Raw genomic sequence first — 16,003 nt, 5'->3', positions numbered from 1 at the left:
CCAACATTTCAAACATAGTGCCTCCATACCGCGTTAAAATCTGCTCTCCTATAACCAGGTCTTTTCTCTGCTTATGACCACATATCATATAAAACTACTGATTTGCTCATCATCTTTTAAACAAATCATATTCTTCTAAAATAGGACTTTCAAAACTATAAATAATTGCCAACTTAGAAAAATCCAGTGGAGACTGCTAATGGTTTCCTTCTTTCTCTCTTCTTATGTTAGCAGTAGAATCTCCATTGCTAATTGCTACTTCTGTGGGAGTGCTTGTTTATTAATGTTTTGAGAGAAACTGTGGTTTCTTTTTTTTTTTTTTTTTGAGACGGAGTCTCTTGTTGCCCAGGCTGGAGTGCAATGGTGCGATCTCCGCTCACCGCAACCTCTGCCTCCCGGGTTCAAGCGATTCTCCTGCCTCAGCCTCCTGAGTAGCTGGGATTACAGGTATGTACTACCACGCCCAGTTAATTTCATATTGTTTGTAGAGACAAGGTTTCTCCATGTTGGTCAGGCTGGTCTCGAATTCCCTACCACAGGTGATCCACCCTCCTCAGCCTCCCAAAGTGCTAGGATTACAGGCGTGAGCCACCGCCCCTGGCGAAACTGTTTTCAAAGATGGAAAAGGGAAGAATCTGTCAAAGCAGTAAGCCCACAGGAATGCTAACCCTAGGACTGACTCCAGGTAGGGTTGAGTAACTCCCATTGGGCAGTTACTCAAAGATTTTACCCCCACTCTGCCTAAAATTTTCATCCCACTTTATTAAACTACATGGTATTTCATCCAATTCATTTAGCAAATGATTCTGAGAAGATTACAGAGCTTTCAGCTATACATGAATCACTTGTACAAACTGCTTTTCCCTCACCATCCAGCTTCCATCTAACACACTGAGTTGGGAGCTTTAATGGGAATGGGGTAGGACTGGGAAAATGACTCAAAAGCAAAGGAAATTTGGGCCATAAATGAGGAACAAGATAGGCCTGGATCAGATATTAAAGTAGAGAGATAAGGGTAGCATCAAAGTCCTATATACCTTAAATCTTAGAAGAGGGAGAAGAGTTCATAAAAAGGGTTCAAGAGATGAAAAGATATCAAAGGTAAGCATCATTTTTAAAGTGTGCCTCATGTTAATCCTGTGCCAGGAATGGTAGATAGGACTCTTTTCCCTTCCCTGGGATATTTCTAACATTTAGAACCCAAGTGTAGTAGGGTTCTCCAGAGAAGCAGAACCAACAAGATGTGTGTGTGTCTGTTTGTATATAAAAAGAGCTTTATTACAAAAAATTGTTTCACACAATTATGGAGGCTGACAAGTCCCAAGAGCTTCAGGGTGAACTGGAAAGCTAGAGACCCAAGAGAGCTGGTTGTATAGTTTCAGTCAAAAGGCCAGCAAGGCTCAAGAGCTGATGATTCAGTTTGAGTTTGGAGACAGGAAGAAGCCAATATCCCAGTTTGAAAGTGGTCAGGCAGGAGGAATTCCTTTACTCAAGGGAGGATAAGTCTTTTTGATTTATTCAGGCCTTCAACTGGTTGGATGAGGCCCACCCATATTAGGGAGAGCAATCTACTTTATTCAATCTATCAATTTAAATTTTAATCTCATGCAAAAATATCTTCACAGAAATACCCAGAATAGGCCGGGAGCAGTGGCTCAGGCCTGTAATCCAGCACTTTGGGAGGATCATGAGGTCAGGAGTTCAAGACCAGCCTGGCCAACATGTAGAAACCCCGTCTCTACTAAAAATACAAAAATTAGCCAGGTGTGGTGGCATGAGCCTATAATCCCAGCTACTCGGGAGACTGAGGCAGGAGAATTGCTTGAACTTGGGAGGTGGAGGTTGCAGTGAGCCGAGATCACGCCATTGCACTCCAGCCTGGGCGACAGAGCAAGATTCCATCTTGGGGAAAAACAAAACAAAACACTCAGAATAATGTCTGACCAAATCCCTGGGCACGTCATGGTCCAGCTAGGTGGACAAGTAAAAGTAACCATAACACTAAGTTAGTAATACAGCTCAGCCACATCGTCCAGTCAACATTTACAAAGACCTGTGCTAGACACTCTGTAATACTCATAGCTAAATTACATCTGATTCCTTCCTTCTAGTGTAAGAATGATAACCCATATATAATTCTAGGTAGATAGCATTAAGTACCACAAGGGAGTCTAAAAATTGAGATGACCTCGGTAGGGAGAGATTATTTTTTCCATAAGGTTTCATAAAAAGCATTTCAGCAGGGCACTGAAGAATGATGATAATGGCATAAAGGAGAAAACATTCCTAACGAAGAAAGGAAACATAAAAAGACAAAAAATCAGGAAACCATGGCAAGTCATGTAGTTTAACTGTTATTTATTTATTTATTTATTTATATTTAGATGGGGTCTCACTCTGTTGCCCAGGCTGGAGTGCAGTGATACGATCTCGGCTCACTGCAGCCTTGACCTCCTGGGCTCACAAGTGATCCTCTCACCTCAGCCTCTCAAGTAGCTGGAACTATAGGTGTGCACCACCATGCCCAGCTAATTTTGTTTATTTTTTGTAAAGACAAGGTCTCGGCCAGGCGTGGTGGCTCACGCCTGTAATCCTAGCACTTTGGGAGGCCGAGGCAGGCAGATCACGAGGTCAAGAGATCAAGACCATCCTGGCCAACATGGTGAAACCCTGTCTCTACCAAAAATACAAAAATCAGCTGGGTGTGGTGGTGCATGCCTGTAGTTCCAGCTACTGAGGAGGCTGAGGCAGGAGAATCGCTTGAACCCAGGAGGCGGAGGTTGCAGTGAGCCGAGATCGCACCACTGCACTCCAGCCTAGCGACAGAACGAGACTCTGTCTCAAAAGGAAAAAAAAAAAAAAAAGACAAGGTCTCACTACATTGCTCAGGTTGCTCTAGAACTCCTGGGCTCAAGTGATCCTCCCACTTTAGCCTCCCAACGTGCTGGGATTATAGGTGTGGGCCACCGCACCCTGCCAATTTTATTCTTTTTTTTTTTTTTTTTTTTTCCAGAGACAAGGTCTCACTCTGTCACCCAGGCTGGAGTGCAGTGGTATAATCATGGCTCACTCAGCCTTGACCTCCTGGGCTCAAGTGATCCTCTCACCTCAGCCTCCCAAGTAGCTGGGACAACAGGTGCATGCCACCACACCTGGCTAATTTTTTAATGGATATCTTGCTATGTTGCCCAGGCTGCTCTTGGACTCCTGGCCTCAAGCAATCTTCCTACCTTGGCCTTCCAAAGTGTTGGGATTACAGGCATCAGCCACTGTGCCAGCCAAATGTATTTTAAAGTATATGAGGAAGAACAAAAGTGATTTGTATAACAGTAGGTAGCGAAAGGAATTCAGAACTTCCGAATCTCCCCAGTAGGTCTTTCTAAAAACCTTTGGCCCAGAATCTTTCTGAAACTGTCTCAGTTCAACTGCTAAATACTTCTGGGAAGTAACTTACTTCCATTCTGCTAATTCCTGCCATTTCCTAGAGTTTCCCTCCTTCTCAGGCCTTAGATATGCCCAGCACCCCATTAGGCTCTAGATTTAAAAGGCTTTTGAGGGGGAATCTGAGCACCTAATCAACATTTACAGCATATTTCATGAAACATATTTCAAATACAAAACATGAATTTCAAATTCATGAAACAAATATCTATCATTGCCTAGTATGTACCATGTATTGTGATAAGTCCAGGGACTACAAAAATGAATAAAAATATGTTTTATGCCCTAAAGGAACCCACTGTCAACTTTGGAACAAAGACTCTTCACAAAATGGAAATTGCCTATGGAGACATCTTGAGAAGAGCCAAACATATCTTCTGGCCAGGCACGGTGGCTCACGCCTGTAATCTCAGCACTTTGGGAGGCTGAGGTAGGGGGATCATTTGAGGTCAGGAATTCAAGACCAGCCTGGCCAACATGGTGAAACCTCATCTCAACTGAAAATACAAAAATTAGCTGGGTGTGGTGGCACACGCCTGTAATCCCAGCTACTCACGAGGCTAAGGCAGAAGAATTGCTTGAACCCAGGAGGTGGAGACTGCAGTGAGCCAAGATCACACCACTGCACTCCAACCTGGGCGATTGAGTGAGACTCTGTCTCAAAAAATATGTGTGTATGTGTGTGTGTGTGTATGTGTATGTGTGTGTGTGTGTGTATATATATCTTCCATGTCAGTTTTAACCAAGAAAGCAATTTTGCCTGATTTGTGATCACAGGAAAAAGGGTGCTCACTTTCAAATCAGTGCCCCAGTCACTGTTAGCACAAGCCACAGCAGTGGAGCTAACCAACACATGATGTAAAATGCTTTCTATTTGCCTGGTGCTATGGCAGGTACTACAGGCAAGATCCGTAAAGATGGAAAGGGGCATCCCAGAGAAGAAAGCAGCAATCACAGCTAACGCACCTTATCTTGCTTCTGGGCTTCATCTTCCCCTAACTCATTGATTCAATCTGTCCTCCACTTTGACAGTCAAAGAGATCACCCTAAAACACAAGTCTGCTAATGTCAATGACACTGCCTTTGGAAAAATTATAACAGTGAAAAAAATATAGCAGTAAGAGATCTTATCCAACCCATGCTCCCCCATCTTGCCTTTCCCTTAATCATTCCTATGCTTAGGCTAAACTAACTTTGGGAGACATTTAGTTTATAGTTTAAATGATAAGAAACCTTCCCCAAAACTCAACCACCTTTGTAAAGCTAATGAAAGGCCATCAGGCTAGGGGGAGAAGAGGAACCTGAATTCTGCTAAGCTGTAGACTGGTCACCAGATATGTCCTGCACATAACATCACTGTTGTAGATTGGCCTTTTGAGATATCTTTTCAGGTTTTTTGCATGTCTGACACCCAGAGCTCCACCTGGACCTGCCAACTCCACTCCTGTGGCCCTACCCAGAAGCAACTCAGCTCAAGAGAGCAGCTTCAAGATCCTATGATTTCATCTCCACCCAAACCAATCAGCAGCAAGCACTCCAACCCCTTCCCCCAAACTGCCTTTGAAAAACCTCTAACCTATGAGCTGAAGATGAGGCTGATTTGAATAACAATTCCATCTCCCATGTGGTGTGGCCAGCCTTGTGTCAATTAAACTCTTTCGTCCCACCCCATAAACTCTTTCTTTACTGCAATGCTGTGGTCATTATTTGTGCAGCAGGCAGGAAGAACCCGTTGGGTACATCAATACCCTGCCTAAAATCTAGGTGTAGTTCTCCATCACCTTGAGGATAAAATCTAAATTTCTTCACCAAGCATACCAGGCTGTTCGTAATGTGGTCCCTGATTATTTCTAATCACTGTGCCTGTGTACTCTCTGTGACAACAGGCTCAGCTACTTGCAGTTCCCTGAACACATCACTGACTTTGCACTCCCTCACATCACGGACTTTGCATGTGTTGTTCCCTCTCCCTAGACGGCCCTCCTCTCAATTTCTACTCCTCTTTCAGAACTTAGCTCTTAAAAATAGAAAGAAAAGAGAAGAAAAGAAAAGGTTTCTCTGTTCTCAGCATTCTCATCCCAGGATGAGTTAGTAAGCCCTCCCCTATGCTCCTGTAACACTTAATTTGTCCTTTAATCATAACGCTTGTCATTCTTTTTTTTTTTTTTTTTTTTGAGACAGAGTCTCACTCTTGTCGCCCAGGCTGGAGTACAGTGGCACGATCTCAGCTCACTGCAACTTCCACCTCCCGAGTTCAAGCAATTCTCCTGCCTCAGCCTCCCAAGTAGCTGAGATTACAGGCACCCATCATCACGCCTGGCTAATTTTTGTATTTTTAGTAGAGATGGGGTTTCTCCATGTTGGCCAGGCTAGTCTCAAACTCCTGACCTCAGGTGATCCACCTGCCTCAGCCTCCCAAAGTGCTGGGATTACAGGTATGAGCCACCGCGCCCAACCCATCCTTGTCATTCTGTTCTGTAACTGTTTGACTTGTCTCCCTTATAAGACTATGAGCTCCTTAAGGGCCACCATGTTTTTATTTCCATTAATATACTCAGTACCTAATATAGTGCTTAGTATCTAGTAGGCATTCAGGAAACTACATGCTTATTAAGGAATTCAATGAATGAATAAATAGCACCAAACATTTACTGGATTCCATGTGTGAGGCACATGGTGAAGTCTTAAACTTAATCAATGTATTGAGTTTGTGAAAGGAAAATAAATCTTGGGATCCCAAATTCACTATGCCAAAGGGAAAAGTTAAGCTTGGGAACTGAGTCATGCAGAAACTGCCTTCTTTTTGTTCCTAAATAGATAGCTGTAATTTCACAGGCTTATATTATCTTATGTAAAATGTAGATCTATGGAGCACTAGATAAATGCATAATTGACTTCCCCCGATTCCTTTCTTTTCACATGTAAAATGTGAATTCACTAAGTGCTAATCAAAGCCTCCCAAGAATGTAACTGTTTGCCACACTGCCTACCCTCCCCTTTCTTTTTCTTTCCTCCTCCTCCTCCTGCCTGCTCTTTCTCCTTTAAATATTGAAGTCCTTGGCCGGGCGTGGTGGCTTACGCCTGTAATCCCAGCACTTTGGGAGGCCGAGGGGGGCGGATCACGAGGTCAGGAGATCGAGACCATCCTGGCTAACACGGTAAAACCCTGTCTCTACTAAAAATACAAAAAAAAAAATTAGCTAGGTGTGGCGGCGGGCGCCTGCAGTCCCAGCTACTCAGGAGGCTGAGGCAGGAGAATGGCGTGAACCCGGGAGGCGGAGCTTGCAGTGAGGCCCGAGATCATGCCACTGCACTCCAGCCTGGGTGACAGAGCGAGACTCTGTCTCCAAAAAATATACATATATATATATATATAATATATAATATAATATATATTATCTTATATTATATATATTATAATATATAATATATATTATAAAATATATTATATAATATATTATATAATATATTATATATTATAAAATATATATTATATTATATTATATATTATATTATTATATATTATATAATATATATTATTATATATTATATAATATATATTATTATATATTATATATTATATTATATATTATATAATATATTATATATTATATTATATATTATATAATATATTATATATTATATATTATATGTTGTATATTATATATTATATATTATATATAATATATTATATGTTGTATATTATATATTATATATTATATATTTTATATTTTATATTATATATTATATGTTATATATATTATATATATAATATTGAATATATATATATATATATATATATAGAAGTCCTCAAAACCATCTTTGGAAAAAGCAAGGCCACATATCCTACTGCAACATGGCTCTTTTTCTCCAGGTGCATCCTCAGCATCCTCAACCTTGGCAGAATAAACCTCTAAATTGATTGAGATCTGTCTCAGGCACTTTCTGGTTTATAGGTGTCTATAATATAAATAGCCTCTGGCCAGATACTAAAAAAATCAGTAACTCCAGGTGCAGTGGTTCATGCCTGTAATCCTAACACTTTGGGAGGCCAAGGTGGGAAGATCACTTAAGCCCAGGAGTTCAAGACTAGCCTGGGCAACAAGAGGAGACCCTCTGTCTCTACAAAGAAGAAAGAAGAGAGAAGGAAGAAGAAGGAGGAGGAGGAGGAAGAGGAGGGAGAGGAGGGGGAGGGGGAAGGAGGAGGAGGAGGAGGAAAAGGAAAAGGAAAGAGAAAGGAAAAGAAAGAATGAAGAGGCCTAGATTTGGGGGGAAAAAAAAAAAACTCTGAGAAAGCACCTGCCTAACCTCCCTCAGGAGACTCTGGTGAAAAGCGAATGTGATAATACCTGTGAAACTATTTTATAAATTGAAAAACTATACAAAACATCTAAAGCGAAGCAATAATGTTATTTCTGCCCTTCTTAGGTTATTTCAGAACAGGAATGGTATAAACCTGAAGCCTACCAAATAATCACTCCTTTCCTGAAACATTTTATCTATTTATCCACTTCTCCAGGTGCCCCAAGTTAGGTGTCTCCTGAGATGTATCTTGCAGAACTCAAACTGTTAATAGAGTTATAATGTCAAAGTACCTATAACATACAATAAAGGCCTTCCTCACCCACACACAGTCTCTTACAAGAGGCTTCTTCCCTGATATTGCACTGGCTTTCTAAACAATCCTCCACCTACAGTTTTTCCCCTTCATACCAATTCTGCATTTTATCATTAAAATAATCTTCCTGGCCAGGTGCGGTGGCTCACGCTTATAATCCTAGCACTTTGGGAGGCCAAGGCAGGAAGAGCACAAGTTCAAGACCAGCCTGGCCAACATGGTGAAACCCCATCTCTACTAAAAATACAAAAATCAGCTGGGCGTGGTGGCGTGTGTCTGTAATCCCAGCTACTCAGGAGGCTGAGGCACGAGAATTGCTGAACCCAGGAAGGTGGAGGTTGCAGTAAGCTGAGATCACACACCACTACACTCCAGCCTGGTGACAGAGCAAGACACCATCTCAAAAATAAATAAATAAATAAAGATAAAAATAAAATAGTCTTCCTGTATCATAGAATCGTAAACTCTCTAGCTAGAGAAACTCCTCTACAATCACATGATCCAAACTTCTTACTGTATAGATGAGGGATCTAAGGTCCAGAGAAATTAAAAGAATACGTGGCCAAATCAAGGTCATAATATGAAAGTCATTCCCCTCCTCAAAAACCTTCAGATAAATTCCAAACTCCTTAGCACGGCATTCAAAGCTCTTTACAACCTGATCTCAACCCACCTATTCAATCTCATCTCCCTCTCATATCCCCTACAAGCCCTTGGTTCCAATCTGTTTTCTTCCTATCCTCTGAACTTATGCTACTTGGCCTCATTCTGTTCTTTTTCTGGAGTGTCCCTCCACCTTCCTCTCCAACCTTTGCAGGTTTGCAACACTCACTTATTCAGAAAGCCTTCCCTGGCTTAGCCCATAGGGCAGCTCTCATACCTCTGAACTCCCAAAGCCCTCACAGTCCATGACACTTGTTTGCTGATGTTATTGCAAAAGTTTCCCATTCACAATAATTGCACCTCGGATAAACCTCATTGGCTACAATACCACTGCGCACAACCAGCCAGTATTATGTTACATGCATTCCCAACATTGTGATTTACATGATTTTCTATCTTATTACCTCTCACCCCATCTAGACTGCAACCTCCTTAAAGGCAAGAGATTGTACTTTATATTTCTCCACAGCCCCCAACTGCACCTAACCTGTGACTGTGAGCATTTACTGAGCACCTATAATGTGTAAGTTGCTGTTCTAAAGCCTTTGTGTACCTGATGTCATTTGATCCTCATAATTCAGCCAGGCACTGTGGCTCATGCCTATAATTCCAGAACTTTAGGTGGCTGAGGTGGGAGGACTGCTTGACCCCAGCAGTTTCAGACAAGCCTGGGCAACACAGAGAGACTTCATCTCCACAAGAAATTTAAAAATAGCCAGGCATGGTGGCACACATCTGTAGTCCCAGCTACTTGGGAGGCTGAGATGGGAAAATTGCTTGAGCCCAGGAAGATGAGGCTACAGTGAGCTGTGATCAAGCCACTGTACTCCAGCTTGGTAACAGAATGAGACTCTGTCTCAAAAAAGATCCTCATAATTTTCTCACAAATGAGAAAAGTGAGGCTCACAAAAGAGTAAACTGTCAAGATCACACAACTTAACTAAAAAATGGCAGAGCTATAGTGAAATGCAGGTTCCTCGGCTTCCATAAAAACATTTAGCCAAAAACCATGCTGCCTCTAACCCAGTTGGTGACTTGAATGGGACAGGTGTGCCCGAACTGCTCAGTGACTAACCAAGCCATTCACAAGCCCAGGCAGAGGGCCAAAGTATACATGCCAAAGAGTCAGAGCAGGCTTGATGCTCCCTTCCCCTGAAGCCCAGATTTGGGTTTCCCCAGGTCCCTGCAGGGTCTCCTTTGTTTCTTGGCACTGACTCTTCACCTTGTGCCAATTTAGGCAGAGGCCCCACTCCGTTCCCCAGGTAGCTTATGCGGGAGCCCTGACCAAATGGGTAAGACAGCAGGATACAAAAAGCCAGATTCCTCTGAAGCAGTGAGAAAAGTGATTCTTGAGCAACTGGCTCACTGGAAGGGAGCCCTTTCCTATGGCCACCCTGCTCCTGTGTTTTCCTTTCGGGGCCTGTTAGGCAACTTTGGGATTAGAGAAACAAGAAAGATTTGCCAACAAACTGTGTCTAACAGAGTCGGAGTGGAAGAAGCCCTGACACCTTGCAAACCCCGGGACAGCGGGAAGACCTGTCTCTCTCCTGCCTTGCCTTGACTGAGGGCCACATCCTCCACGTGCCCATGGGGAAGCACAGCTTGGAAAACAGGCTTTTCTACCCTGGTGGCAACAGCTGCCATTTACTGCCATCAGTTATTTAATTTAATAACTTATTGCCAAGCTCTATACCTGGTGCTTTAAATGCTTTGTGTTTTTGGGGGGCTTTTTTGTTTTTTTTTCCCCCCACCTCAATCCTTGTTAACATTCTGTGGTCTATAGTACACTGCAGTAGTTAAGGACACAGGCTCTGAGGTTGGGCTTCCATGTTCAGAATCCCAGCTCCACAACTTAAGAATTGTGTTACTGTTGGCATGCTACTTAACCTCTCTATGCCTCAGTTTTCTTATCTGAGAAATGACAACTACAATAGTACCTAATTCCTAGAGATATATGGGGATTAACTGTATTAATAAATATAAAGTGCTCAATACAGTAGCTATTATAACTATTACATGGTATCATCTTCATTTTACAAATGTCGCAATTGAGCCCTAGAGAGCTTAAGTCAGTTGCCCAAGATCACGCAGATAATAGCGAACAAACTGGATTTAAATCCAGGTCCAGTCTGTCTGATTCCAAAGGCACCAGACACCCAGTGCTTGAAGTCTCTCTCTCTGTGTCTCTTTCTCTCAAGCTGAACTATACTTACGGAGCTGTTGGGGTGGTTAAAGAGCTACAACAGGACCCAAGTTAGAATTAAGTTCCCAGGGTCACCCTGGAGAAGTGAAAATATGTAGGGCCCAGAGCTGCCATTAAGAATGTGGGGTTTAGGGCCAGGCGTGGTGGCTCAGACCTGTAATCCCAGCATTTTGGGAGGCCCAAGTGGGTGGATCAGCTGAGGTCAGGAGTTCGAGACCATCCTGGCCAATATGGTGAAACTCTGTCTCTACTAAAAATACAAACAAAAATTAGCTGGGTGTGGTGGTGGGCACCTGTAATCCTGGCTACTAGGGAGGCTGAGGCAGGAGAATCACTTGAACCCAAGAGGCAGAGATTGCAGTGAGCCGAGATCACACCATCGCACTGCAGCCTGGGCGACAGAGAATCCGTCTCAAAAAAAAAAAAATGTGGGGTTTGGGCCAGATGCAGTGGCTCGTGCCTATAATCCCAGCACTATGGGAGGCTGAGGCAGGAGGATCACTTGAGCCCAGGGGCTAGAGACTAACCTGAACAATATAGCAAGACCCCATCCCTACAAAAATAAGTTCAAAAGTTAGCCACATGTGGTGGCACACACCTGTGGTCTCAGCTACCCAGGAGGCTGAGGTGGGAGGATCGCTTGAGCCCAGGAGGTTGAGACTGCAGTGAGGTGTGTTCACACCACTGTACTTCAGCCTGGGTGATATAGCAAGACCCTGTCTCAAAAAATAGAAAATAAAAATAAAAAAAGAATGTGGGGTTTGGGCTGAGCACAGCAGCTCAAGCTGATATATAATCCTAGCACTTTGGGAGGCTGATGGAGGAGGATCACATGAGTCCAGGAGTTTGAGACCAGTGTAGGCAACAAAATAAGACCCTGTCTCTACAAAAAATTACCCAAGTGTGGTGGTACGTGCCAGCTGCTCCGGAAGCTGAGGCAGAAAAATCACTTAAGCCCAAAAGGTCATGGCTGCAGTGAGTCGTGATTGTGACAGGGTACTCCAGCCTGTGCAACAGAGTGAGACTCTGTCCCAAAAAAAAAAGAATGTGTGGTTTGGAAAATTTTCACTCACCCTACCCCCAGTGATTTTTACACAAGTGACATCAGGCTGAAATGATATCAAAAGCAGTATTAAAGGGTGAAAGAAGTCACAAAAGGGCATCATGTAGAATTAGAAGAATGGGAGAAAACAGGGAAGTCCCAGCTGCCACTGCCTTTGTGCCTCTGTGTGGTGGAGGGGACAGCAGCTTAATGTATGAGCCTCCGACAAAAATTTGGCACCAGTTGGTCTGAGCATGCCATTTTTATTTTTTATTTTGAGACAGACTCTGCCCTCTGTCACTCAGGCCGGAGTGCTGTGGGGCAATCATGACTCACTGCAGCCTCGACCACCAAGGCTGTAGTGATCTTCTTGCCTCAGCCTCTCAAGTAGCTGGGACTACAGGCATGTGTCACCATACTCAGCTAAATTTTTAATTTTTTTTTTTTTTTTTTTTTTTTTTTAGAGATAAGGTCTCGCTACGTTGCCCAGACTGGTCTTGAATTCCTGGGCTCAAAGAGTCCCTCCCACCTCGGCCTCCCAAAGGAAGGGGATTACAGGCATGAGTCACCATGCCTGGCCTGAGCATTTCTTGTGAATCTTTCTCCACAAATGCCCCTCCCTCCCTTTTTTTGAGATGGCGTCTCACTCTGTTACCCAGGCTGGAGTGCAGTGGTATGATCTCAGCTCACTGCATTTCTTGTGCATCTTTCTCCACAAATGCCCCTCCCTCCCTTTTTTTGAGATGGAGTCTCACTCTGTTACCCAGGCTGGAGTGCAGTGGTATGATCTCAGCTCACTGCATTTCTTGTGCATCTTTCTCCACAAATGCCCCTCCCTCCCTTTTTTTGAGATGGAGTCTCACTCTGTTACCCAGGCTGGAGTGCAGTGGTATGATCTCAGCTCACTGCAACCTCCACCTGCTGGGTTCAAGTGATTCTCATGCCTCAGCCTCCCGAGTAGCTAGGATTACAAGTGTGCACCACCATGCCCAGCTAATTTTTATATACAGATAGATACCTATATACAGAGATATCTATATCTATCTATCTGTCTGTTTGTGCATGCGTGCGTGTGTGTGTGTGTATAAATATATATATATATATTTTTTTTTTTAGACAAAGTCTCACTCTGTCACCCAGGCTGGAGTACACCAGCAAGATCTTGGCTCACTGCAACCTCCTCCTCCCGGGTTCAAGCAATTCTCCTGCCTCAGCCTCCTGAGTAGCTGGGATTATAGGCGTGCACCACCTTGCCCAGCAAATTTTTGTATTTTTGGTAGAGATGGGAGTTTCACCATGTTGACCAGGCTGGTCTCAAAACCCCTGACCTCAGGTGATCCACCCACCTCAGCCTCCCAAAGTACAGGGATTACAGGCATGAGCCACTGCGCCCAGCCTTAATTTTTATATTTTTAGTAGGGACAAGGTTTCACCAAGTTGGCCAGGCTAGTCTCAAACTCTTGGCCTCAAGCAATCCTCCCACTTCAGCCTCCCAAATTGCTGAGATTAAAGCCATGAGCCACCGTGCCTGGCCCTGCCCCATTTAACTACTGCCTAGCATCCTGGTCTGAATGGAGAGAAGTAATTATAGTTCCCTACGGATGACTCATGACTCCACGAGGCTCAAATTGCCCTGCCATCTCGCTACTACTGTTTGTAAGAACAACTAACAAATCCCATTTCCTGGTCCCCCAGGGAAGATACACTCATTCTCCACCTCTGGGTGTGCTTGAGGCCATGCTGTTGTATCTGGAGAGCTGAGGGGCAAGCTGAGGGATAATTACAGTTGCCACCCCCACCACATTCCCCGCCACAGCCTTTCTTAAGGAGCCCAGTGTCTTGCCTTCCCATGTCCACTGTGTCCTAAAAGGGAAAGTCAGAAAGTGGCAAGGGGCTGGACTCACACCCCACTCTCCTGTGTCAGCTGCTGCATGTCTGAGCTAGCCTGTCTGGTTCTGAGAGCTCCCAAAGGCTTGCAAGAAAGACAGTTGGGTACTGTGAGAATTAGCCCCAGAAGGCCATGGTCAAGAAAAGACAAACCGTTTGTTCCTGAGGAAAGAGATCCTATTTTATTTATCTTTTCTGTCGCCCAGGCAGGAGTGCAGCGGCGCAATCTTGGCTCACTGCAACCTCCGCCTCCCGGGTTCAAGTGATTCTCCTGCCTCAGCCTCCCAAGTAGCTGGGATTACAGGTGCCTGCCACCATGCCCAGCTAATTTTTGTATTTTTAGTAGAAGTGGGGTTTCACCATCTTGGCCAGGATTGTCTTGAACTCCTGACCTAGTGATCCACCCGCCTCGGCCTCCCAAAGTGCTGGGATTATAGGCGTGAGCCACCGTGCCCGGTTTATTTTATTTATCTTTGAGAATTCAGCACCTGGCCCTTGTTAGATACATGAAAAACATCAGTGAAATTTAATTGTTTTTAAAGGGCAGAATGCCTAAATGTTGGTTAGAAACAAGCCATAAATCTGACCAGTTTCCTGCATGTCAACGTGTCGCCAGTTTTCCGGGAACAGGATGATACCTCTGTCACAGAAATGATCAAATCCTCTAAGTCCAACTCATAAATCCAAGGGTGTGATGGCTAAACAACCAACATCTGATTTCTGAGAACTGACCTTGGACTATTCAGAAGGTCTGGGAATTTCATCCTCCACCTCCCAAACCCTCACATGATTCACACCCAGGAATAAAACAAGGTGGATTTCAGACTAGATTAAGAAAATTTATAACATCTTATCCAGCCTCTGACAAGTTACCAGGACATTGCACAAAAAGCAGAAACATAAAGAGAGCAAGCCCAGCTCCTAAATCACTTCCTCTCAGCATCAGCACATCAGCAGCCACTGATCCACATTCTGACCCACACGCATGCACCAGACACATGTAATACACTCACAAAGCTTCACCTTAAATTCTTAAGTAGCAGTGACATACAAGACATTATCACAGCACACAGAATCTCACATGTATTACAGGAGCTCCCCAGACAATGCTAACCAAACCATAAGAATCTAACTCCACCTACCCTTCACCATATCTGTATGAATACTGGGAGCTGGAGCATGCACATGTGTCTCTCTGTGCCCTGGATCTGTCAGGTTCTATGGAAAAGGGGAAATATGAAACAGAGACCCTGATGGCTATGAAAATCCTGCTATTTGCTTCAAAGACCCATAGGCAGGAAACAGTTGGGAAATCTATCAAAACAATCATAGCCTACTCTAGAAACTGAATATTAGAGAGGCAGGCAGAACAGGGAAGGAAGTCATGTCATTACTGGAACATGAGAAGTCTGTGCAATGGCAGGGAAGCTACCAACTGGGCCTCCTTCCCCAGAGCCAAAGGAAGCTCCTGCCTCCAGACTGTCCTCACCACACCCACAGTGGGCCTCTTCAGCCCTTAGAAACACAGAGCTATTCAAGAAGTGATGCAAATAAAACTCACAACTTGTTCCTTTTGGGGGAGGGAGGCACATGTGACAGAAAAAGCAGCATTCGGGGCTCTGCCACACCTGCCGCAACCTATCACTGCTAATCACAGAATCAGAACTTGAGAACACAAAAGATGATCTCACTCAAATCCAACAGCTTACAGATAAGAAAACTCTCGTCCAGAGTGAGCGAGTGACTTTCTCATGGTAACAAAGAAAGTTGGTAGCTTAGCTGACACAGAACAAGGCCTCCTCACTCCCAGCCCAGAGCCTTTCCCTCACTTCTGGATCTTCCTGAGGCCAGAGTGTGTGAACATCCCCAAAACTGAGCTGCATAAAACTCTCTGATGTCCTCACCCGAGGCAGTGGGTATAACTGGATTGGCCTTCCAAACTTGCTAGTGGATGAGGTGGAAGCAGAAAGATTAATACTCCCTCCTGTTTGTCTGTCTTGCTCAGCTCAGGGCCCTAGGGGAGTCACAAAAGATGAGGACACGTGAAGACTGCAGCCGCAGGTAACAGGATCCCCGTTTCACATCCCAGGCTGCAATTCCACTGTCCCCCATTCACTGCTCTCAGCAGTCCCCACTCTTGAGCAGACTG

This window comes from Pongo pygmaeus, chromosome 20, assembly GCF_028885625.2.
Source record: "Pongo pygmaeus isolate AG05252 chromosome 20, NHGRI_mPonPyg2-v2.0_pri, whole genome shotgun sequence".
Classification (NCBI taxonomy): Eukaryota; Metazoa; Chordata; class Mammalia; order Primates; family Hominidae; genus Pongo; species Pongo pygmaeus.
The sequence above is the reverse complement of the archived record's forward strand: the minus strand, read 5'-3'. Positions refer to the sequence as shown.